This window comes from Manacus vitellinus, unplaced genomic scaffold, assembly GCF_001715985.3.
Source record: "Manacus vitellinus isolate BGI_N305 unplaced genomic scaffold, ASM171598v3 scaffold_14_pilon, whole genome shotgun sequence".
Lineage (NCBI taxonomy): Eukaryota > Metazoa > Chordata > Aves > Passeriformes > Pipridae > Manacus > Manacus vitellinus.
Window position 1 is genome coordinate 11,902,051 of NW_021939063.1, and position 19,221 is coordinate 11,921,271.

Below are 19,221 nucleotides of genomic sequence, written 5' to 3' on the forward strand. Positions count from 1 at the left end.
ATCAACATGTTTATTCCTGCTTGAACAGAGAATCTTAGGTAGACTTTCCCACCTCAAGACTGAAGATAGTTAAGTGGTGACAGGGCAACACTGGAAGTCTGTTACTAACATTGGACTGAGGTTTAGACCAGGCCCCAAGTTTGTTAGTTAGAGGATTAACACAGCTGAATCAGTAGATAGAGGTGGTTATGGTTGTTTCAAATCTATCTACCTCTCTGTTCAATGGGATCAGCTTGCAGACAGCAGCATGTTACTGCAGACACAACTATGCTGTTTGAAGCAGCTCATTCCCTCTCTCTCCTCCCTCTGTCACTCTTCCCTCTCCATGCCTTGCTTCCTAGCCTGGCTTCCTGCTTTCAGGGCTGTCCCTCACCCAAGGGGAGTGGGAAGGCTGCTGCAACGTAGATGGATGCTGCAAAACTCTCATCCTCTGAGAAAGATTGCAGACAGCCACTGCTATGCCCAGGCAGGATTATCGTCTTGCAGGGGAAAGATATTGGTGTCTTTTGCTTTTGTCTGTGTGCATGAGCCCAGCCACCTGGGTCCTTCAAGTCTAATGATATTGTTTCATTTCAGGACAGGACAAGGAGCTTTTTGCCCTTAACAATCCTGACTTTGCTGCTGTGGTGAGTTCCTGAGAGACATGGACATCTGTCTCTCCTGTTATATAAAGGAGGGAGATGTGATGGGGTTGCAGAAATGACGAGTGCCCAAGTCCTAGTGGCTATTCTGTCACCTGGCCCTCATGGTTATTTTAGTGTCAACTCTCCATGGGAAGGAGGGCTGAAAGGACTTGGGGAAATTGTCCAGTTCCTTGTACTGCCCCAAGATGGAGTCAACTTGGTCAAAGATTTGTTTTGGTGCAGCAAAAACAAAGCACAGTATAGGCTCTAGTTCTCTGACCGGCTCTGCTTGTCCTACTCCCACCAGACCCTGTTGGACAACTCCTCTGAAGGGGTAGGTGGATGCTGCTCAGGTAGGAGACTACAATTCCCTCCTCTCTCTGGACTGCACAGTCCTTTTGGTGAATACTACAGTGCCAGTGACGAGTTTATTTGCAGTAGCAGGTAAAGGCAACCCATCCCATTGCTCTGGAGTCATAATGTTTTGTGATCCTTCATCTAAACCAGTAATTCACATACACAAATAGTGCATTTAAAGTCAGGAGCGTTAGTAACAACTTCTGTGCTTTGAATTAGTTTTTAATATTTTGTTCTCTATTACATCTCCCTCCAGACAGCTCAAATAAGAAGCAGAAGAAGCAGTTGTTTTCATGGGTAGAAAGTTTCCCAGGTTTTGCTGACAGCAAGTGTGCTTTGGGAAAGGATGAGTCTCCCACCTTAGCAAGCAGCAGAGAAGAATTTTCTTTTCTGTCTCCCCCCTCCCCCAGTCCACTAGTGTGTCAAAACCTTGAGTTTTGTGTAAAGTTGTTAAATATGCTTCTAGGCAAAATAAAAGATCAAAAGGGGTCTAATTAGCTGCAGTCTGCTTAGGAATTGTGGATGTTCACCTAGTTGTATAAATTGACACTTTTAACATTAGAACTCAAAGCAAAAAACGATGTAATTATTCCCTTTTTTTTTGAAGCTTAGGTTTAATGTCTTTATTGAAAATTGGGTACTTCTATGGCATCTCAAGATGCTTTATTCTATCAAATCTGGAGCAAGTCATTTTTCATTTTGGATTGTAATGTGGTATAAATGATAAGGGCCTGATTCAGAAAGCTTTTTTTCCCCCCCCCCCACTGGCAGCCTGACGAGAAAGCTTTGCAGTCACCTCACAATAACCCCAAAGATAATCTAGGGTTTGAGTCTTTGTGAAGCTGCTCGCTCTAATACAAGAAAAAGAGTGAGATTTCTGAGCTCTTAGTTAGGGTGCTCGAAGCTGGCTTGTCATCACAGGATTTTTAGTTCTTTTCATATCTTTTACCAGACATAGGATGCGAAGGCAAAAGTGTATTTCTCCTATAACCTTTCTGTGCTGTGATCATGTCTCTGGGAGTACTTTGTGTCTAATTTAAATCTCAGAGAGGGTAGCAGGTAGCTGAATAGAGAACATCTGGTGATTAAAGCAGAGGAGGAATGAGAGAGAGATGAATTCTGTTATCAGAACAAACTTGAAAAATTTATGTGACCTGATCATGTGTCTTGTTTCGCAGTCTCTGATCATTTGGACATACCATGTATGACTCACATGTTAAACCTCACTAAATTTGACCTCAGTAACTTAGAGCAGCATGGATAAATGAGGGGAGGGTCATCATGAAGTCATGTGTTAGAGCTTGGATGGGTTACGAGTTTTATTTATACTGTGGCAGGACACACAGGCTCCGTTTAGAACCAGAGGCTGATGGTGTTGGCATTTTACTAATGCATAGGAAATCCTGGTGCCTGCCCTAAAGACCTTACCACCCATCAAGACAAACAGCAAATACAGGATTTGTGTGAGGGTGACTGCAGAAAAGGGTCAGTCCCTCAGTGAACTTTTCACTTTTTTTTGGTGTTTATCTAAAACTTCATGCAAATGGAGGTGGATTTCTTTGATCTGAGAACTGTCTTTTGTAATTTCAACTGCTCCCTGGCTTGTGTCAGAAATACTGTGAGTGGGGTCTCCCTAGGGTTTTAGCTGGGCTGGAAGGGAAGTGGGGCAAGATTTATACATCAGAAGAGGGCTTGCAGTAAAGAAATTTTTATTGGCATCTTTTATATTGTCCTAATTTGAAAGTTTCAATTCTTGATGATCATTCTGGGCATAGGTTCAAGGTTTCATTTGCACTTGGCTCAGCTCAGATGCTGGAGGAAACTTTTGTGATGGGAGACAAGTCCTTTTCCTTCAAAACCATAGTTTTTCAGTAGATGGTAGGATTGGATTAGAGCTTCCTCTGCGAATCCAGAAGGGATTTGCCTGAATTTTTCCAACTCTGCTTCTCTGATGCAGTGTGGTGATTAGAGGAGAGCTGTTCAGGTGCCCCTCTGAGAGTCTGAGCATGGTCTGGCTACTTGTGTCTGAGGTCTGGTAATTAGACCTCACTGAATTAAAAGCTTGGTTCATCCATATATTCTATAAAGGTTTTCCTGAGGGAATGGGTGTTTATTCTTTATTATCCCTAAATTTTTTTATTGGCTAACTAGTAAACAGTCATTGATTTCTAAGCCAGAGACAGCTGCTTTCTGGAAAAGGTTCAATTAGTCTTTCTTTGTGCATACTCTATATGGACTGTGCTGCCATACAGTGTATACATGATCCAAGGCCTTTTTCCATTTTCTAGTTAGCAAGATGCCCAGTGGCTTCAGTGGAAAGAGCCAGAGCCCAACAGCAGCTCTGTGAGTCACTGCAGTTTGATGCAATGAATGATGGATGCAATTTAGTGGATGATGTAACATAAGGCTGCTTTTGTTAAGGATTTAATGAAGGAGTTTGATCCCACTGTCCCACCCAGAGCAAGAAGAGATGGATGGTCTGTCTGACTCTACATTGAGTCAAAGACTCGACCTCAACAAACGTTGTGGAGCTACTCTGTGCTGTCAGACTTTTTGCTGGGAGGGGTTATGTCATGCAAAGTATCACTCCTGTGAAGCTGAACTTGGACAGAACAGAACAGCTTGCATCTGGCTCTCATACTGCCATAATGATCATTAAATAACACTTTAATGCTTTTGAGCTCCATGTTTTTGTTTGAGTATTTAATAAAGATTTTCTTTCAAGGGAACTTAGCTTAATCACCTGGTTGCATGGCTGACTTGAGTAGGAGCACTGAAAGTCTGCAGAATTCCCAAAATACACCAGAGAATGAAAGTCCTTATGATTTCATAAACTATACAAGATAAAGTAACTGGATCTGTAACTGAGGAACATGAATGTGTGCATGTGTTAGATATAGGAAACCAATGCTTCCACCAGAATACACAGCTGCTGTCTTGGGAGGGTGCATATACTCTATGCTTTTCATTTCATGTTCCCTAAGTTGCTTATACCAACGTACCTATTCTAAAAGTTTAATTTAGAAGTATGTCATTTTTCCTTTTTTTCCTCACTGCTTGGGAACATGCAAATCTTTTAAATTCCCTTTACTGCTTAACCCTTTAGAAGGTCACCCAAGCTGGCTGATACAGCTGCCCCTTGAATCCACTGTGTTGTCTCTAGATAATGTCTGGTGCTTTAGAGTCAATCCAAGAATTCCCAGTGTACATCACCAGGTAGGTAATAAAGAGAGAAATTCTTATCTGTACATGAGGTTACACCTACACATTAGAGAGTTTGATTAGACATGTTGTTATATGTGTTATTGCCAAGTTTTGACTACCTACAAACTAGGGCATTAATCATGTAATTACATAACTTATGATTACTTAAAAATGCTCCCTCTTCAAATGGTTGTTGCAAATTTGTTCTTTCCTCTGCTGAAGCGACCTGTCATTTGTTCATTGTGATTCATTAAATATGTTGGCACTGGGTTATAATCTTCATTAGTTTCACAGAATGCATCCAAAACCAAAAAAAGATAACCCTTTTTGTTTTCTCTAAAATAAGCAGTCACGGGTGTTGATGTGTGTCTCCTTCACCTAGAGAAGTCTTAGTCCTAAAGCTCACTTCTAGTGTTTTTGGTTCTTGAGGGTTTCTTAGGAGGTTTCAAGAACAAGCCTCTCGAGAGCAACATTATCTACATACAGAAAACAGAAATTTGTAAAATATTATTAACTTCTATAATTTCTTGGAGTTTATAAACTTGATTTCAGATTCCTTTCTTTTGACCATTTTGTTTTCAGAAACATTCATTAAAGCACTGGATTTTCATTTCCTTTTGACTAACAAATTTTGGAACCAGACAAGACACATTTCTCTGGTTACTGCTGGACAAGGCTTGCAGGTGGAGATAATGTCTTTTATTAGACAGAGGAGTATGACTGGAGATCTTAGGCAAACCTTAAGGCACAGGGGCCCTCCAAGTCTGAAACAAAAGCTGTCAGTGCTAAGCATATGTTGAATAAGCAGCTGCTTAGGTTTAGTTAGATACTTGTTAATTAGACAATCACAGAGGGGGAGAATAGTGAGCGCAGGTATCCTGAGGTCGTAACAGTGACTACAGAATATTGCTAAATCATTTGTAAGCATCGTCTGGCACACAGATGAAGGGTGGCAGAATTGTACAAGGAAGAGCCTTTTTATGTCTTGAGTATGGGAAAGATGCGTTTCTCTTGAGTGATCCACTAGAAACATACGAACATGGAAGTTCCTATTTCATGCTTAGGAGTGTGTGTCCTTCCGAAATTGCTCAGATGTGCTTCAAATTTTCTTCCCTATTAATCTCTCTGGGCTTCTGCAGGAAGCTCAGAAAAAGGCTTTTATATTTACAGCTCTTTTTGCTCTGACACAGGCAGAGTAGTCTTCAACATGGAAGCTCAAACCCTGTCCCTGGGATTGTGAGTCCATGGAGAAGGTCACATATGACTGACAACGTGGAGCTAGGGAGATCTGCTGTTCTGGTTTTGTCAATGATTACCCTGGTCTGACAAAAGTTCTACCATGAGCATTGTGGTAACTTCTTAAAGTTGATTGGGAGCTATTAAAGAGTGATAAAAATCAGATATTTCTGACCATGGTGATCAAAGGAGGAATTCAGTGATACTACAATAGGTGCTTGGAGTTCTCTGGGCATTGCCATCACTATTGTTTAATGACCCAATGCTATGGCTATGTTGGGTAAATAGCAGCTTTGGCAGGTATAGAGAGAAGGGGTTTCAGAACAACAATGTAAGTCACTTACGAACTGTCCACTTTCCTCGAACACTGGCGGTTGCCATGTTGTGACTGTCAGCCTGAAGGTTGACCCCACTTCCAGAATCCTGATTTATTCAGAAACCTTCAGGTTTCTTTGTGGTCTAAAGACAACAGTTCCACCAGCTGAGCTGTTGAAGGTTTCTTTCTGATTGAGGTTACACACGTAGATGTTAAAACCTGGTGTCAGGTGAATTTTGCCTATTGGGATTCTGAAATTTCCTCCTCCTTTAATAATGAGGGCAATTTAATGCTCCTGCCCTACCTATAGGAATATACTGGTTTGGGAGCACAAATCCTTCACTCTGCCATGCTGAAAGACTTCAGCAACCTGTACTAGGAAGTTGGGAGGCTCATGGAAAAGCACATGGAAAGCATTACACCAGCAGCTTGGTGAGGGTGTCCACCAAGTCCTGTGGAATCTCAACCCATTCAAAACTTGTGGGCATCCTCACACTGCTTGGTAGCTGCGGGGGTGTTGGCTTCGTGCATCTCAGACCTTTCATGCCTGAATTCCCCAAATTGCCTGAACCTGCCACACACTGGAACTGTGTGAATCTCCTTGTTCCTGCTGACCAACAACCAGCAGTTTCCCAGGCATCGAGTACATGTGTGTGTGGTATTGAGTAATTTCTTTGGGGCTATTGTTTAAGCCTTCAAACCATGGAAGGAAACCGGGAGCCTGTTTAGATGTCACTAAAGGTCACTGGCTATTTTTATAGATTACATTAAAAAAAAAAAAACAAAACCAAAACTACACAAAATGATTATTCAGTTTGTGAAATCAGGACTTTGAAAAATATTTTTGCTGCCTAACTATCACAAATCACTGCAGAGCATATGCAAACTGATTTTTCAAGGGCTCCTAACTTGGCCACAGCTCCATTACTCTTCCTGTAAAAAATTATTCCCTGGCACCATTGTGACCTTCCTGCCAAAATTTAAAGCAGTGCTCCAAACTATAGCACTGAGACTATCCAACTAAAAGCTTGCAAGAGATATCAGTTGTTTGTTGTTTTTCTTTTAACTGGGGTAAAAAGTTTTCCTGTAGTGGATGAACTGCATTAGCTGAAATTTTCACCCTGAATTCCAGCTGGGGCAGACAACCAGCATGGAAAGCTTTAATTCAAATGATTAAAGTCGGGCAAAATTCTAAGCAACCAGAGTCTTATAATAGTGAGTTTTGTACAATGTTGTCAGCATATCAAAGGGAAATATTTTTTTCTGTCTGTTTTGATTTTGATGTCATTCCATCAAACATTTAATTGGGAGACACAGCATTAGCTTCAAACTCATTTTGAATCAATGAACATTAGTCAGACATGAACAAATGGGCTGGGGGCAAATTACATGGGTGCCAAGTGGCGGGAGAGGTTTTAAAGAGGGGCTTTCCAAACCACTTCCCTGAAGGAACGGAATATCTGCAGAGCAGAAAACAGACCTTGGAATGGTCTCTGGTGGAAGGAATGGGGGTTGTACAGCACAAGGGAGTCACCTACATAGCAGTCTTGAGCCAGGTATGTGAGTGCTCGGAAAAAGGATGTTAGGTTGGGAATGCTCTTAGAGTGCAGGTCTGGCGTCAGAGTGACCTGGGCAGGGGGTGGTGGACTTTGACAGTGTGGTGCAGCTGAGGGGTGGCTTGATCCGAAATCCTGCCAGCCTGCTCTCCTGGGTAATGTTCTGGTGGCTTAGAAGCAATTTATGAGGTTAAACTGGAGGTTATGAGGTTAAATTGACCCCCATGCAAATGTGGGTCAAAATGCTAATATGTACATATACAAAAACTGTGCAGGCAGCAAGCTTCCTGAAAAATCATACTTGCAGTGACCAGACCTCAGTCACTACAAAATAAGGAATAACCTTTGCTAATTCTCAACCATTGCCTCTGCAGACTATTGCAGTAGAGGGACCACAGGCCAGAGAGGAAGGTGGGACTTACTCAAGGTCTTATCTCAAGTCAGAGCACAGCAGAAGGTTCATTCTCAGGTCCACAGTCTCACTGCTGGAACAGGCTGCCCAGAATTACTGGCAATATGTTTGGTTTTAATCTCTGCACTGTTCTCCAATGAGGCTCTCCAGGCTGAGGTGCCTGGAATTTGTCTCCAAAATATTTTGGAGGAGAAATGTGATCATAAAGCTAAAGCTTTGGGCTATGCATGGTTCTTTTCAGGCTCCTAACGGGTTTGAAAGGAGTGTTTGTAACCTGCCTCCTTTGTTTTTTGACAAGGAGAGTAAATTAAAAAAACAAAACCCCAAAAAACCAAAACCATTTTAATCCTGTACACTGAGTTCATGTCAGCTTTAGCTTAACTCAACCCACATTGCAGGAACTTCAGGAGGCGTTTTATGTTTGTTAAAATAGGTTTGGGTCTCTTACTGCTCTTACGACCGTATCACTGACTGGGGTCAGAGCTGTGTCACATGCGGTGGGTACAAACTCCTGCCTCGGTGGCATAAGTGAGAGAAAGCTGCTCAGCCCCGGGGTGAGGTTTGCTGAGCAAACAGCGTGCCCAGCCTCCTACAGAAGGGCTGAGCCTCCAGTTCCTGTCCAGGTCCTGACACAAAACCCTGTGCTTCCTCTCCTGTATCTCTGGAGTCTCGTAAGACCCTTCCTCTTCCCAGCATATCAAATTGCAGCTGTCTCAAGCTGACTGGCAGCAAATTGCTGCTGCCGACTCTGCCCTTGTTTTTTCTCCGAGCAGAAGGAAAAGGCTGAAAGTTCTCTGTTTCTGCGGTCACCGGCCGCCTGTGCCAGCGAGCTCATATCTGCCCTGTTGAGAGACGCCTCCGCCCGTCTCGGCGGGGCGAGAGCATGAATGCTGCCGGGGAGCGCCAGTGTCAGACAGGCATCGTGCCTGCCTTTACCAGCCTGATGGGAACAGACAGGGACAAAGGTAAAGCTCGAGGCATGAAAAGGCTGCTTGTTGCAGCGTTTCATGGCCAGTGAGCGTGACCAGCCTTCAGGGCTAATTACCAAAGGAGAGAGAAGTATGTTCTTGTCAGCAGACCTACAGGGTTACTATTTAATGAAGCAGATATGCAGGTAGCTTGTTCAATGGCATGAGCAAGTGACTGACTTGTGTCCACAAGGATGTAGGTGTGTGTGGCAGGACGCTTCAGGTAGCTTTCAACTCCTGATCTTCTCTCTAAGTGTAGTTGAGCACAACTCTCCAACCAGTGGCAATCTGCAACCTACTTCCCTGTTCTCCAGTTTTTCCTCCCTACCTTCTCTGCTCTCCTTTTACTTTTTTCCTTTATAATTTTCCTCTTTCTTCAATCATAGCACCTCTTGTTTATTCCATCATGTCCTTTTATAACTTTCCACCTTATTTTTTCTCCTCTTTTTTTAATTACTGATGCTAAACAGCATTGAACAGTGGTGTCATCACTATTTCATCAGGCCTGCCCAAGTTCCTTGCCAGTGGTTTGTGGAGCATGTGTGAGCTGGGAACAGCCAGTATCCTTCGTGTGTTTGCATCGGGGTCCCCTGCCGATCACAGTTGCTCAGCACATCTGTCAAGTGTTACTTGTCCTTTTCTTGGGACTGCCCGTGGAGGTGTGCAGGGGGTTGTGAGCTGTGCCAAACCCTGGTGTTGTGCTGGCGGGGTTACAGCCAGCGTGAGGATGCCTCCATGCTACAGGAATCCCGTTGTATTGCTGTATATTCACATGTGCTGGTCTCTGTAGGAGAGATGGGACAAAATGTGGGGGAACAAATCAAATGGTGATTTTTGTTTTTCCCAAGCCAGTGAATATGAGCAGATTCAATGGCTCTTTCTGACTCCTTAACTTGTACTCTGAGTTCATAAAATTTAGTCCATCCAGCATCACCTCTCAGACTTGTCCTGACTTCTAGACTGGAGTAGGTATTACAAGGGAGGAGTAGCATCTACAGTACAACTCCTTTCACAGTTTGTTATGGGAACTATTCATTTACTTCACTGCAGCCTCAATGTTTTGAATTGACAGCAGCTACATTTGGTAGGGGATCTTTCTAATACCAAAGTTGACTAATACATGTATATTAGACAGTTATGTATATCCTCTAACAGCGTCCCTTGTGTATTTACCAGAAATCTGATTTGAATGAATTTGATTGTCAGAATTTCACCTGTACTTACCATGGCATTGGGAAGAACATGTAAATTAAATGCTTCGTGTGACTGCAGACTTTGAAGCCCAACAGCTGAGGTGTGTATGGGGAGCACAGACTGCAGCAGGGAGACAGGTGCAGGCCAGAAGTGAGATGCACTGGCAGAAACTCTGAGAGAAGGCACACTATGTCTGTCTGACCTGAGACTGCTATTCCCTGCCTGTGGGGATGACCCTTGGATTCTTTTTGTAAAAGGTTCAATGGGGTATGACAGTTTGAAAAAGCATGTTTGACTTGCATGTTCCCCAGATTCCATGCTATTTTCTCTGTAGAGAAAGCTTTTTTTCCCTAGGATATTAAGCAAAGTGGATCTTGGGAGAGTCAGCCTTCCTTTTGTTCTCCCGTTTGTCTCCAAATGCTACACAAACCACCTCATATGAGGCACTGAGATGTTCTGGAATACAGCTGTGTGCTTGGGCTCAGTTCAGGCTGTGAAAGTGGCAGTTGCCCACAGGAGAACGTGGGGCTGGGTTGTGACAGTCAAAGCTGTGCTACCACGCAAGTGCTGCTGGTCTCAGGCTCTTGCTCTGGGCCTCTGCAGAAAAGGCAGACTGTTGGGAAACAGACCTTGCTGTCTCCAGGACCTCTTGCTGGTCCACTTATAGTGACACTGGGAAATCCACTTGTTCACAGTTGTGCTGCTTCACACTCTCCATTTCTACCAACAGGTTCCAGGCCAGCTCTACGACTGCACAGGCCTGTGCTGTCCCCTGGGAAGGGTCCTCCTGCCACGCTGGCTGCTGGTGACCTTGCAGGGAACATGGAGCTGCTGACTGTCATGGCACCAGAGGAAACAGGAAAGGATGCAACAGCATCACAAGCTGAGGTGGAAGGAGTAGAAAAAGCAGCAGCAACAGGGGAGGTGGAAAGCCCAGCGAGAACAGGTCTGTGTGGAAAGGTGGTCATTCCTGAAGGAGCAAAGGTGGAAGTATCAGAAAAAACAGAGGCAGAAAGAGATGCTGAAGCGTTTGCCCGGGCAGCAGAAAGAATTGCTGTATCAGAAGTAGCCAAGGTGTTGCAGGCAGCAATAGCTGAGGTAGGTACCCCTGCAGCCTCGGGTGCCCACTGGGGTGGAGGGGATGGGGGCACATGCTCCCATGGTGGGGGGCTCACAGATCCTGATGCCATGGGAAGCTGCAGCTCCAGCACGGAAGCTAACCCTTGCCTTTCAGTCTTGCCCTCAGAATGCCTCAGGTGGATGGGACCACCTTTCTGCTTAGCCTAGAGCAGAAATGGGAAGAGATCTTTGTTTCAGAAACAAAAAAATCCCTGAAATTCCTGCTGAGAGTTTGTGCTCTTTTTCCATCTGGTTTCCCTCTGTCTTTTAGATGAGCTTTTTTTCATGATAGCGGGCACTTTATCACGCCTGGTATAGTTAAGGTTACAAAGCACTCTCCGTTCCAGCCCCGCTGACCACATGCTCATCCTGTTCTAAAGCATTCATATTTGGGGATCAAAAAAGGTCCATGTGTGGTGTTTACTCAGACAAGAATTTTTATTTGACGTTTGAGCAATTATGCTTTGTGTTGTTCGTGAGTTTGCTGAGGGTGATAAACGCACTTTTCCCATTTGAAAAACCTATCTTTTAACATTGATGATGTGGTGACAGATTTTCAGCAGGGCTGGAAGTCGGATTTGCCAGGGCTCAGTGCCCACTCTGAGCACCAGAGATTCAGCTGTGTTCAGCACCCAGCAGCTTCCCATTGGGTGTGAGGCCTTTGGGCATGTTTGTTCCCATGTGCAGAGCTCGTTTAAAGAGCTGCCTGCCTGCAGCACCACTGAGCATCCACCTTCTGCTCTCAGGAAAATCTGGATCCCATCTCCCCAGACTCCGATTTCATTCTGGTGTGCAGGGTCAGGTTACTGCTTTCCCTGTTTCCTGGGCCCCAGAGCTGTCCCAAGCACATGGAATTTCTGTAGGTTATCTTCTTTTAACTTATTCCCCAGTTTGGGCAAGGGGCTTCGCTCAGGAAGGGCTCTTCAATATCTGTTTGAGTTTTGGTGTGTTTTCATGTCTTGTGGAGATCAACTGGATTGAGGCACATGCCAAAACAATTCTCTAAATCAGCCTGTGAATAGGGACCTTTATTTTGAAAATCAGCAACTTACTTTCTAGTAATTTTTCCAGTGCTCATGTATTTATTCTCTTGGCTTTCCAGCTCAAAAGGAAGAGGAAGAGCATGTGGATAAACCCAAGGAACACCACTCAGCAGGAGGAGGATTGCGTGAAAGAGGGAGAGGTGAAATGAAACCGAGAAGAGGTGGTGTTCTGGGTCATACCTCCTAATGAGGGGCTGGTACCTGACACTGTGACCACTCCTGGAACACAATAGGGCACAGTCACATCTCTTTTGTGACTGACTATACCATTAAAAATAAATATATGGCATATTCTGCATGCAGTAGTGTTAAGGGTCTTTCAAAGGTCTTTGTCTCCTGGTTTTGTGAACTGGCAGCTCTGCGTATCTTCCTCAAAGATGAGGGAGAACAAAATGTGCTGTTTGTATCAGAAGATGTGTTACTGGCATGAAATTATATTAACAAGAAATATTTTCATAGAATATCCTGAGTTGGAAGTGACCCACTAGGTTCATCAAAGTCCAACTCCTGGCCCTGCACAGGACAACCCCAAGGCTTAAATTTACTTTAAATATGGGGTCAAGTTTTCATGCTTGTAGTCTAAGAGATGGTCCATGGGAACACTGCTAATGTGAATTAGTTTCACATCATAACAGAGCAGGTGCATTTACCAGTCTGTATGGATTGCTCCAGCTCTGAAGTTTGTTTCTTGCCTAGATGGGAATGGTGGTAGGTATGTTCTTTTTTTCTTCTCCTCCCCTCCCTTCCCGGCCCTTATTCGTATGAAGCAGAGAATGGGAAAGGTATCTCTATACATCTTGGTAACGGTGAAATGACAGACAAAGGAAGTCCAGAAGAAGTTCAAGAAACAGGAAAAAACATCTTCAAAACAGTGGTGGACTTGTCAGCATGAATGACGTTCCCCAGGCAGTGCAGATGGATCATTAAAACAGGTTTCTGATTTTTGAGAGGAAAAACTATAGTTTGTTGTGAAATTGTTTTCTCAACCTGTGAAGTACAGATAAGTCAGGGTTGTACTAAGAGTTGGATGATGGAGCAGTCACCATAAGAAGTAAATGGTGATAAAATGTTACAGGGAGTACGGGATTAGAACAAAGCCACTCTTGCTGCATGTCTCCCAGATTTTCTGATGAAGGATGAACACAACTCAGAAGTGTCTGATGCCTTCAGCAAATGTCCACTTCATTAATTTCTTCTAGATACTTCATGGTTTGCTGCTCCAGTCTTGTGTTCAGCAGACTGTGGAGATGAGGTCAAATCTGCAGTTGGATAGAAAATTTCTGAACTAAATGCAGGTGGTGATGCAAGTGCTTGTGTGTGACTTGCGGCTGCAGCCCAGGTGGGGTGACCAGGCAGTGCCACCAAGTACTCCAGGTGAAACAGAAAGCAGCTCCCTGACTGCAGATGGTCACGAGAGAAGCCGTAGCACTTTTGGAAAGAATAAAGACTGCAAGCCCTGGATTCTGCCCCAATGTCCATGAGAGCATTGACAACTCATCTCTAAACTCCTGTGTAGTTCCAGCTGGATGTGATATTCTCCATATACCTTACTTCCAGCTTCCTGGGGGGTTTTTGTGGGAAACGTGCCATTTGTCCTGGTGCACCCCAGAAGCAGCAGCACATTGGTAACAGCTCCAGCATGGAGCTGTTCTCCCAACAGACCCTGGGAGAGGAGGGTGTTGGGGATCTGCTGCTGTCCTGTGTGAGCTGGCTGGCAATGAAGACCCCTCTCCATCTCCCTCTTGGGAAACATGTTGTTGTATTGCAGAAAGTCAAGGGGTTTCAGTGCCAGGCTTGGGTCTTTGCCCCTCTGCAGCACACCCAGTGCCCTCCGCTGGCTTCTCTCTCTGTGCAGTGACAGGCTGGGGAGGAGAGAGGAGGGGAGAACAGCAGCGTCTGATTAAAACTCAGCCCCCCTGGCCCTAGATCTGAGGAGACAGAGCCCGCCCTCCCTTCCCTTACCATAATTTTATTTTATTACAAAAAGAGCCCGTATTAAAAAAGCTCGTGATTATGTTTTCTGTTCACCAAGACTTTTCCTGTATTCGACCTTTGGATAACCTCCAAGGCTTGCAAACATTTGAAAGGAGTAAAGGAGCTCGTTTTATTGCAGGGCCTCAGCATACATTCTTTCCAGCCTATCTTTAACATCAGTTGACAAGAATTATATAATTGCAGTCTGTGATCCCTTTAAGGCTAAAATGTATTCGTTTTCCCTCAAAGAACACTTCAGGTTTCAGAGTTAAATGTATACTTTTTTTCCCCATCTGGGTTATTCTGTAAAAAGCCGTTTTCTCTTAAACTGGCAAGTCTCATTCTACCAAGTTGCATGGATTTATTTTTTACTGCGGTTTTAAGCTCACATGTTAACAAGTAGAAGAAATAGCCTCCAAATCCCAACCTGTGTTTCCCATTCCTTTGGAAAATTAGTGGGTTACAGAGAACACGCAGGGGGAATTACACTCCTTAGGTGGAATCAAATAAAATTTCAACATACCAATTTAATCAAATTAGTGTCTAATGCTAATTGATAGGCAGTCTGGAGATGGACAGGTAGCTGGATTGGATTTGATCTTGCATTTCAGAGGCATGATGTAATCTGCTAAGTCAGGAAGGAATTTCTGGTTTCCTATCAGAATGACATCTGCCACCATGTTTTAAGAAGCCATGGACATCGGATACTTGGATAGGAGCTGGGGAATGATGCCAAAAAAGAAGTCTGAAGATATTACCTGGAATTTAAAAGATGAATTAGCTGTTACCACAATGACATTGTTTGCATATGTTCCTGACCGTTCAGGTTTTCACTGGTGTTTGTGCTGCTGGAGGGTAAAGAAAAGCATGCAAACATGTGAGTATTCCTGGAAGTTTTTCATGCCAGTTGTGTCCATGTGTCAGAACCAGTGGTGCTTGGATCCTCTGCTCAGAGGGGGCAGAAGTGATGCCACCGTGATGCTCAGAACACATTTGGAGTTCTCCTTGAGAATGGAATGAGAAGTTCAATGAAACTGCAAAAAACCTCACCTCTTTGAGTGTTTCTAGACAATCAGATATGGAGGGAGCAAGTAGCCTAGTCATGGGCATTTGCATGCAAGAGGGGAAGTTAAATTTGTCTCAAAAATTGTCTATTAGGAGTGATCTGGCTGACTGAAGCTGGAGAGAAGAGACTGGGCTCAATGGACCAATTGTCTGCCTTTGATGACACAAAGGGGTCTGGAGGTAGGGGTTGAAATCGAGTTTGGGGAGTTGTTCTCAATTTTGCCATGAGCTTACCCCAGATCTCAGCTTTCTTACCTGAGGAGAGGAGGACAGTGGCAGCCAGTGTGCCTTCGTGCCCTTTTATCTGAGCACTTGAGGAAGTGCAAACTTTTTTTCCAAATAATATTTGCCAGTAAAAATGGATCTCTTCTTCAAATATTTAGTTACTCTAATGCTGATTGCCCCCATTCCCTAAGGGGAGGAGGGGGAAGGGGCAGCATTCCTAGTTTTATAGAGGGGCAGTCTTGAGAGGGCTGTAACTGCATGTCACGGGCATTGGATACAATAACTGAAGAGAGAGGAGCCAGTAACAGAATCCTTTTAATAAACTACAAGGCCACAGTTTATAAACTTGGACACAGATTGCGCTCCTGCCTAGTGTATAAAAATAACCGCATTTGGATGTCTTTGTGGCCAAAGGATCTTATAACCTGTTAAGTTTTCACTGCCTGTTTTTCTAACGTAGGCAGGACCTGTGTAATACCCTGCGTTGCACTGAAAGGGAAAATCTCTGGCCTGGTAAGCTGTTCCCTGTCTTTGGTAGCCTCTGTGTATCAGGATTCACATTCTTGTTTCCGTTTCAAGCAGGAGACTAGTTTACAAGGCAAGTTCCTCCTTGGAGATCACAAGAAGCTTTCTTTCCCCTTTCTTTTTCTGAGAGGAAGGATTAGGTCACAGTATTCCATTTGCTTTTTATTTTTTTCTTCTTTGCCTAATCTGCTCTCCAAGATGTCCATGTTACAAGAGAAATAAAAGGCTTTAAGTGAGCATGGGATTTTTTCCCCTCACCTCAGCACTCCAGCCGAGAAGGGCGATTTACAGAAATCGCCGCATGGAAAAGCTTTGAAGCAGAATTTCAGATGCTTATAAGACAAAGCAGAAAGATAGCAGAGCAGCAGGTGCCTTCTCCTTACCTCACAGGGTCGTGTTCTGCCTGCTCTTAAGGGGTTTTGGTGGATGGTGATTACAAATATGTCTGCACTGTACCCAGGTGTGCTGTATGTGCAGTTACAGCTTTGTACAGCAAGCTTGTGTAGTCCCTCACCTGCAGTCAGGAGATTTATCGTTATTTGAAGACCTTTATTTTCTATTATCTTTGTACATTTTGTGTGGTGGAAGCATTAGTGGTACCATGTTTTAATATGTGCTTTTTGAGCCTGGCACCTTTCCTGGTGCCAGCGTGCGACGTGCTGCACATCGCTTGGCTTCACCCGCGGGGAGGACACACATTGATGCCGATGCTTCTGTGCGGAAAGTTTTGGGACTCTCTAAGCAAAATTACTTTGTTCAGAGCATACTGAGCACAAACAGATTATTGCTTTAATGAAATCTGTATTGTTCTTGTTCAAATACCAAGTACTGGTACCAGTTTGTGGTAAGGCGTTAAGATTTTCTGCAGCAGTAAGTCTGAATCTGCAGTGGGTGGTTTGTACCTAGCACAGGTACAGCTTGTTCATACTGGTCACGTCACGTTTGGCAAACTGTGTTTAAAGGGCCAGGTCTGCCTTGATGTAAATCAGCGTGGCTCTGCTGAGCTCTGTGCCAGTCTCTGGCAACCGAAGTTATGCTTCTCAAATGTTTTTGGCTATTTTTTTTTTCAGTCCTTTCTTTCCAAAGAGTTTTAAAAATGCAATTAAACGGATAGTAATACTCTGCAGTTACACATAAAAAGCTGTTTATCTAAGGATATCAAAGTGCTTGACAAAGGTGGGTAATTCTCACAGTGCCCTTTTTTTGCGGGGTGAGATGCTGGCATGCAGAGACAGCGAGCGGTTTATCTGAGTAACAGAGTCAGTAGCAGAGGTAGTAATTAAAACTTCGGTCTCATGACACCCAACTCTGTACTGTAACCACTAGACAAACTGCCTCCCAGAACCGTATCTCATCTCCATCTCCCTACATATGCACAATAAAGCCTTTGTAGTATATGCTGTACGCTTGCTATTGATAGTTGTATCAGCTGAAAGATAATGCTCGCTCTTCTAACTGGCTGCAAGTGTGCTCCACACAGCCTCAATTATCTGAACATAATGGGGGAGAAGGGGGGAATTTTGGATAACGTAGGGTTTCAAACCATTGAAGGAGTTTTCATTGCAATTAATAGACATGATGGGGACACGAAATGTTTTGGAGAGCCAGGTTTGGGGACCTGATGTCACACTGTGCAGTCAGTCAATAACCAACATGCTGCTGTTTGGGCTGTGTTCTTGGCTTTCTTTTTTTTCTGAACAGAGGTGTGTCTCTTCCTTGCTTTTTTTTTTCAGACCAAAAAGGGACAAAAGCATTTTAGATGTGTTGTTGGTATCCCTTTAAGTTTGGTGAAGACTAATAGCCAACTTATTGGTTAATGGGAAGCTGCTTATAGACATTGGTAGTTTAAAAACACTGATTGATTGTCATTATGCAACCCAACCGGCAGCGGGGTGTGGGCTATGTGGGTGGCTCTGAATGTCTGCAGAGAAGTAGGACCAGAGATCATCTGAAAAATAATTTCCCCTGCATGTGCCGTAAACTGTAGGATTTCAAGTATGACCCAGCTGTTAATGAGCTCCATACAGGCAAACAAAGGTTTGGTTACTGTAGAGACGCGTTCACTTGTGAAGATAAAACATGATCCACAGGACCTGCTCACACAGTGTCTGTGCACCAAACACTGACCTCCCTGTGACGGGAATCTTTACTAGTGTGACTTTATAATAAATTTCCCTGTGCCATCTAGGCCAACCTCATGTCACTGCCTGCTTTCTCTGCAAGCTAATTTATTTTGAGAAGCAGTAGAATAAAAAGATGGGATAAAGTTTGCAAAACGTAGCACAGAGTGTTACTGGCCCTGTTCAGCTTTCATTGCACCATGCTCTCACCACGACTTGCTTTCTAAAACCAGCTCTGTCCTCTGCCTCACACCAGATGCAGGAATTAAGAGCAGCCTTTAACCTTGCAGCAGTTATGAACTAACAGATGGGTTCAGGTAAGGCTGAAAGACCTTTTGAAAGGGAATAACTTGGTTTGTTTTTTATGAAATACAGTGTTAGGTAAAAGATGGCTGTTCAGCATCGACCGACCTCACAGTTAATCCTGAACTGTCTCTTTTCTGAGACCGTGGCAATTACGTGTTCCCCCATCAGAGAAGCACCGACACGCATTCAGATTAGTATAAAACCCACAGTTTGGTTTATTTTTCTCAGCTATTACCTGAGAGGTAGGATATGTTGACATCTGGGATCTGATGTCCAACTTCTTTTCTGGAAAGATCGTTCTAATCTTAGTTGCTTTAAATTATCCTAACTTTTTCTCTGTGAGTTTTCAGTACCTGGTCTCATCAGCTACTTTAAATACCTGAAAAAAAAAAAGTATTTTCTTATGCGCTTCATTGTTGACCCCAATATGCATGTTTGTGCAGAGAATGTGCATATCTATCAGCTTTAATACAGTCTGGATGCACCCACATATACTTAATTCTCTTTTGACTTAGACACCAACGTATATATGTGTATGTGTACAGGCTTCATGGAAGCAGGGCTGACCCCAACATTTTATGCATTATTAGGAGGAGCAACAGTTCACCCTTTAAAATTACTATATTTGGAAATATGATTCTAAACTCGTGCTGGTTTAACTTAATTTTGTGGCTTTTCTCCAGATTTTCATAACCAGTGGAAGTGAGGACAGGACCAAGAGTTCACTCCTTGAAGGTGAGCATTAGTGTAGACACACTTGTGTAAGGGACTGGGTAAGAGTCCAGCTTGCAGCCTGTGTGATAAACGACTGCACCAAAGTGTGGGGCTCCACAGGTCAATATCTTCGCCTTGCTAAGCTCTTTTTCCCCACCGCTTTGGTCGTCACAAGTCCCATCCGGTTTTGGTTTTTTTTAATTTTTTCTTTTTTTAATATCTGGTCAGCCGCTACTACGGGAATCTTGTGCTCCCTTCCTCCCC

General features: G+C 43.8%; 1 long non-coding RNA gene across 1 annotated transcript in view; it reads left to right on the forward strand.

Annotated features, from left to right (window-relative positions):
* The window catches only part of LOC108638935, a 33,308-nt gene extending 22,463 nt beyond the window's left edge, over window positions 1-10,845 (forward strand). Inside the window, exons 5-6 of the long non-coding RNA XR_001920160.1 lie at window positions 577-626; window positions 10,597-10,845. This is a non-coding gene — a long non-coding RNA (uncharacterized LOC108638935). The remainder of the gene's footprint in view (window positions 1-576; window positions 627-10,596) is intronic.
* The last annotated feature ends 8,376 nt before the right edge of the window (window positions 10,846-19,221 follow it).